General features: G+C 45.7%; 1 long non-coding RNA gene across 1 annotated transcript; it reads right to left on the bottom strand.

Annotated features, from left to right (window-relative positions):
* Positions 1–457: 457 nt before the first annotated feature.
* Positions 458–6,654, bottom strand: LOC126499288 (uncharacterized). The gene is made up of 3 exons (XR_007591049.1): positions 6,221–6,654; positions 4,106–4,284; positions 458–1,547 (listed from the first exon to the last, which is right to left on the bottom strand). It is a non-coding gene; the product is annotated as an uncharacterized lncRNA (long non-coding RNA).
* Positions 6,655–7,151: the final 497 nt, after the last annotated feature.

A 7,151-nucleotide genomic window follows, 5' to 3' on the forward strand; every position in this document is an offset into this window, starting at 1 on the left:
TTGCATGAGTGACACTAGGTGTTTTGTTTCTTGTGTTTGAGCTGCTCAGTTTTGTGTGATTAGACTCAAATCACTTAGGGAGTATATGGCTTATGAGAATATTCAAATAGCGTGTTTAAAGTCTCTTGCCAGAGCTTCTTTTAACCTCTTCGTTTTTTTTTCTTCCCCTGCTCTAATTTTTTTACAAAGGTAGATATTCTTATACATTTTCTAGTTAGTTTTGCGTGTGTGTGTGTTTTGGGGGAGGGAATCTAAATAGAATCTGTAACCAAAGTTGGAACTGGGTGCCGAGCACCCGTCTGCGCTCTATGTTCTAGAACCCAGTTCGCGAGCTTTGGGCAAGGGGCTGGAGGTTGAGAATACACACACAGAGACAGACAGACACACGGACCTCCAATCACTGGTACAAAGCCCTTCTTTAATAGCACCATGGAGGCTTAAATACCCTACAGTCAATGGCCAACAGGTGAAAATCCCATCCTCTGATCCTCTAGGCTAGGCACAGATTCTAATAACTTCAATTAGAAGGCGCTAGACAGGGAAGAGCAGCTGAAGGCCAGGACTCAATTAGTCCCAACAATTGGGAATCTTTTCAATTATATTGCTCAATACAAATCCTACAAGCATATTTCATCATTCTTATTGCGTCAATGAAAATAAAAAAAAAACCTGATACATGAGAAATTATATAAACTCTGGTTATTCATCTTCCTAGGGCTGGATTGGTCAAACAAGGGAATACACTTTCCTGGGGAATGACGTCATCACTTATAACAATCAAAGTAGATGCGGCCTTTTGATACCAAATCATGTGTGTGTACACGACTTGACAGCATGTGGAGGAAAACCTTGTGATGGGGTCCCAGGACACGAGGGACTGCAGCTCTTTGAGAACTCTGAGCAAAACCCTCTGTCGTCACCAGTGCCTTCCTCTGCCATTGTACATCTCCTGGGAAGAACTTAAAAAGATGGGGAGAGGACCGGAGGGCTGAGAAGCTCGCATCTGTGCCCAGGAGTCGTGTCTGTTTCCCAGCGTTACAGAGATAATGGAGCTTTGCGGGTGAACTAGGCTGCCTCCTCAGTGCTGGAATCACAAGGGCACAGTGCCACACTTGCCTTTTTAAAACTGAACTATAGAGATCAAACTTAAGCTTTCAGGCTTGCATGGCGAGCCCTTCACCAACTGAGCCATTTCCCCAGCCAGGGATTTTTTTTTTTCTTTTTTGTTTAGCCCTGAGCAAGTGATAGAAGTGTGGCAAGGAGAGGTGGGGAGCCATCTGAGGCCATGTTAGGGGTTGGGACGTGGAGTTCCTTGGGTTAGGTTGATCTTATCTTCCTTGCTTGGTAGCCTTGGGAATATACTGTTCACCTTCCAGAACCTGCCAGGGTTTTCTGAGAACGCAATAAAATTCCTTCCAGCTGGGGCTGGAAAGATGGCTCGGTGGTTAAGAGCACTGCCTGCTCTTCCAAAGGTCCTGAGTTCAATTCCCAGCAACCGCATGGTGGTTCACAACCATCTGTAATGAGGTCTGGTGCCCTCTTCTGGCCTGCAGGCATACACGTAGACAGAACATTGTATACATAATAAACAAACAAACAAATATTCCTTCCAACTTTTTCATGGCATCTGTTCCTTAACCCTCTTATCATACCTTCCAAGTTCTTCTCATGCTTGTCTCAGAGGGATCACAGCTGCAAGCTACCACAGCCCAACCCAGAGGAGCACAAGACCCATCGGCATAATAGACCTGTGACAAATAATCTCGGTTGTCAGCCTGACTAGACCTGCAGTTGTCTAAAACATGAGTCTGTTGGGGGACTTTCTTCACCAGGTTATCTGAGACAGGAAGACCCACCCTAAATGTGGGTGGCACTTTTGATGGCAGTCAAGGTGAGAGGACATGCAGGAATGAACCTTTCTTTTTTTTACCTGCTTGCCCTCCCTCTTGCTGGTAAGTTAATCTTGTCTTGCTGCTCCGGCATCCCTTCACCAATAGTAGAACCAGCTTCTTTGGGTTTTGAACATATACTGAAGGCCAGGGTTTCTCCAGGAATCCTCTAGGCTTTGGGACTTCAGAGATGTCCTGTGTAAGGGACTAAGTAACTCCTGAGTTCTTAGCCTCTCCAGCGTGAGATAGCCATTGCTAGGCTACCATAACCACACCATGTAAGCCAATCTAATAAATCATCTGTATGCGTGCATTCTATCAGTTCTGTTCCTTTAGAGAACCCTGACTAACACATGTATGCATGGCCTTACTTTGTCATGGAGTATGATTTCAGTATTTCAGTAATCAGGCTTAGAGCAGACCTGGAGAAAGGGAATCCACGGTTTTTACTTGATTAGAAACATCTGAGAGGGAGAATTTCAGAGGAATTCTGATTTTGCCTCTTTTCCATGTCTCTGTTTCCCCCCTATGCTGCATTAATCTGTTTGTTATAGAAAATGGATTGGACTATACTTCAAGAATTGTTTTTTTAATTTTCATTGCTAAAATCAGTTTTTTAATAATTACAAAGATAAATCTCAGTTGAAAGATGCATCCTATAGCCACCATTAAAAAAACAGCTTGATTTACTTATTTTAGCTGTCACTAGGAGTAGAGTGGGGGTTGCTGAGGGTGATGTCCATCTGTCCATTCATCTATCCATCCATCCACCTGTCGGTCTCAAGAAGTAATTTGTAACACTTGGCTCCACAAAGCTATGATCTAGATGGTATAATTCAAACATGGAATAAAGATTGATGAATACAACCTGCCCACTTATGCAGGAGGAAGGCATCAATAAATAATTACAAAGTTAAAAGTAAAAATAAGTGATTAAGTGCATATTTGCATGGCTAGGCATGAGTCAGTAATGGCAGACTCTGGGAGCAGAGAACCATCATTGTAGCCCCAATATGTGATCCTTCCCCCTTTTCCTCTTATTGACTAGTCAGGAGAGAATGGTCTTATGGTTACTTAGATCTTCCTCGGACAGAAGTTTCTGTCCTGCAAGTTCCTGCAGCTGTTCATTTCCAAAGAAATACACAGAGGCTTATATTAATTATAAACTGTTTGGCCTATTAGCTCAGACTTATTCTTAACGAGTTCTTACAACTTAAATTAACCCATAATTTTTATCTATATAATGTTTAGCCATGTGTCTCAGTATCTTACTCAATGAGGAGGCATTCTCATCTTGCTTCCTGTCTGGCTGGTGACTGCAGACTGAGCCTTTCCTCTTCCCAGAATTCTCCTAGTCTGGTCGCCCTGCCTGTACTTCCTGCCTGGCTCCTGGCCAATCATCATTTTATTAAGTCAATACAATGTTTACAGGGTACAAGACCCTTGTCCCACAGCCGTCTTTGTCATTCCTCCTGTCACCTTTGACTTTTTTCTCAACAAACAGCTACTCATGGGTTCATCTCTACCGCTTACATCCTGTTTCAAGCTTATCAGGTGCAAGATCTGGCAGGCTAAGCTTCTAGTTTGGTGTGGGGTGGGGGCCTCTCGGCAGAGTTGGGGAGGGTTACCAGACTAGCAGGCATTTGCAATGTCTAGTGTTTTCTGTGCATTTGTAGCTACACTTAAGCTGGCTTCCGGCACTGCAGAAAATGAACCACTGGCTCAAGTCCCGTACACGAATATAGCTTTCACTGCAGGTAGGGGTGATGGGGGTGCAGTGTGGGACCAGTTTCAAATGAAATATGATATGACTGAAAGGGTTCAGACAGATGTAAGAGATGTGGGTGGGAGTTCAAAGTACGGGGTGAGATTGCTCAAAGACTTTTGTCTGATGGTCCAGAGATTATGACGAGAATGCTGGCCTGTACGGTGGCAGCCAGGAGGTTCCATCTGCTTCCTGCCTGTTACTTGTTTGACAGCAATGGTTCTTCACCCTTCTTCCTGATGCTGCGACCCTTTAATACAATTCCTCATACTGTGGGGACCCCCTAACCATAAAGCTATTTTCCTTGCTGGTTCCTAGAAAGTGCTACTATTGTCACTCATAAAGTCAACACCCGTGTTTTCCGATAGTCACCCCTGTAAAGGGTCATTTGGCTCCCAAAGGGCTTGCGACCCACAGGTTGAGAACCGCGGTTCGACAGGCACCAACTTACTTCTTCCTGGGAACCATGGGAAACTGATTTTGTCACACGATTTAAGTTGGCTGCTTGCTGAGGAACAAGGGTGTGGGCTCAGGAGTGTCTGTTCACAGTGGAAATCAAAGGTCACAGGGCAAGATGGCTCCTTGGAACAGGCACAGAGACGAGAAGGGGATGTGTCAGGAAGGGGGCACCTGAGGGGCAGAAAAAAAAAACACCTTATTCATCAGTCTCAGGGTGAGTAAATTGAATCCTGCTGAACCGGCTGGAGCAAGAGACCACGCAGGAACTCAAGGAGGCTGGTGGGAGAGGGGCTAAGGTTGCTCAGCATCCGGAGCCCTGCCCTGAGTATCAGGCTGCTTTGTCCCATAAATGTGTGTCTTTCCACTTGCTGGGCTCATTCTTGCCCTTTCCTATGCTGTTTTATCCATGCAGTAAAAAGCCAAAATAGATGCATTTTCCCCAAATTTCTAACGAGTGGTTTCAGCAAGTAGACAGAGAGAGACACTAATGTGACATTTGGGGTCTCAAATTCCAAAATTCATAACAAGGAGAAAATCACCTCTGCCATATCCATGCCTTGAGAGCTTTTTTCCCCCCCGGGTGACAGAGCAAGGGAATCTGTATTTTGAACTTTTACTATAAAGCTATGAGTCTAGGGAAAGGTGGTCCAGGCTTGGCTCATTCCTAAATGATGTCATGGGGATGGTTATCAAGGATTTTTTGAGAATTCCCACGATGCAGGGGTGACCACTGTCACTGTGATTCCCATGATGCAGTGGTGACCACTGTCACTGTGATTCCCACGATGCAGTGGTGACCACTGTCACTATGATTCCTATTATGCCCTTGTGGGCTTTTCTGAGGAGGAGTGAAGAGTCAGGGAAGGATTCTCTTTGCGTGACATTGTCTTATCTGGAGGCAGACAACAGTGTTGCTGGTTTATGGAGCTTAAATCTGATACGATTATGGAATACTCTTTAAGAAAAATGTTTTAAGATACAGAATTCGGGCTAGCGATGCAGTCGGGGTCATTGAGAGTGTGAGGGCTTCCCAGGCAGCCAGCTGGTTGCATTTCTTCCTCTGCATCTGTGGCCAGCCTGAGTTACAGGAAACCAGGTCGCTAGGGTTGCAAGGAAGTGGGAACGCGAGTGTCTAGCGTCTGATTTCAGGGGAAGGGAGAAGGATGGCTGTTGGGTAACAGCCGGTTTGTTCCCACGGGCGTCCATGGGTAGACACATCATGGTAGATGCTGCTGCTAACGCGCAACAGAGGGACAGAACTGCTGCAAAATGTGTTTGATTTGGGGCTGACTGTGGACAGGATGCAGTGGGCTAACCAGTTCCACCACCCTGGTCCATCTAGGATCTCGGTACGTGATAGGTCAAACTGTAGATGTGATCATCATGGGAGAGTTAGTGTGGCTGAGCTGAGCTCCTGCGGTTGCCCAGTGAGATTCTTAGGGGTTCTTCTTGCAGCTAGGTGAGATGCATAGACATAGCCATTCCTGTGCATTACACAGGGATTTTCAGATGGCTCAGATTAGCTCAGGAGAGGCCCTGGGGGAAGTCTTTGTAGGAAGTTCTTTCTTTCTTTTTCTTTTTTAAAAATGGTTTCTCCTGTCCTAAATTATTTTTAAATATTACAAGTGTGTTTTTATTTCATTTATATCAATGACACAATATTAATTGTACCAACTATTCTTTAGGTGTTTTTTTTTTTTTTTTTCTCTTCAGTTTTTTGAGACAGGGTTTCTCTGTAGCTTTGGAGCCTGTTCTGGAACTAGTTCTTGTAGACCAGGCTAGCCTCAAACTCACAAAGTATTCTTTAGTTTTAAGGCCCCAACATAGCTAAAGTACAGAATATTCAGCCAGTGTTGTGGGCCGGGCATGTAGGTGAGTAGCAGAGCACTTGCCTAAGATGAATAAAGGCCCAGTTCAACTCTCTCTCTCTCTCTAACACACACACACACACACACACTCAATACTGTCAATACCGACACAAAGCCAGTATGCGCTTGGGGTTAGCTAGCTAGCAAGCAAAACTCTTAGATAAAATCCGTTTGTACCCAAAGGCAGATTTCAACAGAGGCAGTGGAAACAAGTGCCCCAGGTTTCCCCCCTCACTTACAAATCTGGTTACAGGGTATTGGAGTCTCCAGGTACCATCAAAGTTAAAGTTTCAGGAGCACAGTTTCTGAGGTCAGACTCAGCTCTCTAGCTGTGTGTTGGTTGCCCGACTTTGCAGAGGAAGGCTTGAGTTATTCCTGCCTTCGGCTCCTTCCCTGAGTATTCTTGCTGTAAGAGTGAAGATGGAGGACCTCAGTGTAGAGGTTTCACACCCTCAGTGTCGTAGCTGGAGCCTTTAGCAGGAAGCAGACTGGAGAAGATGAAGCCTTTCGCCAAGCCCTCTAAGCTCCAGCTATGTTCCTGTCCGGGGCTGTTAAATACCCGTGTGTTTTAGACTGCTTCTCAGCTTCCAACTGGATCCTAGAAAAGATTCTTCCTCAATTTCCTGTTCTTCAACATCAAGAAAAGTGTTCTGCTGCCCCCCCCCCCCCCCGCTGCTTCTTTCCACAGGGAAGGAGAGAGCCTCATCCACTGATTCTCTGCCGTGAAGAACACAGGAAATTGATGGAGACGGGAATGATCGAGCTCCAGAGTGTGAGGAATGAATGATATGAACACACACACACTCACACACACACACACACACACACAGAGAGAGAGAGAGAGAGAGAGAGAGAGAGAGAGAGAGAGAGAGAGAGAGAGAGAGAGAGAGAGAGAGAAGGGAGAGGGCACAGCAGTGCAGGGTTCTGAGTCCTGCAGTTATTTCTGGCTTTGAATTGTGTCCAAGTCTCATACATTCACAGACGGCCTCGCCAAGGCCCACAGCTGTCCTGCATTTTCAACAGATCCCACAGGGCCTCGATGAGGCTGGGAGACATTCCTTTGCTCTGACACAGGGGCTAGAAGAAAGGGCCATAACTTCGGAGGCTGTGGAGGTGGGAGCCCGCAAGCTCGACTTTCCTGAAGTGCCTGGACACATACAAGTCCAAGAG

Source organism: Alexandromys fortis, unplaced genomic scaffold, assembly GCF_014885135.2.
Source record: "Alexandromys fortis isolate MF-2015 unplaced genomic scaffold, M_Fortis_MF-2015_v1.1 scaffold_15, whole genome shotgun sequence".
In the NCBI taxonomy this organism is placed as follows: Eukaryota; Metazoa; Chordata; class Mammalia; order Rodentia; family Cricetidae; genus Alexandromys; species Alexandromys fortis.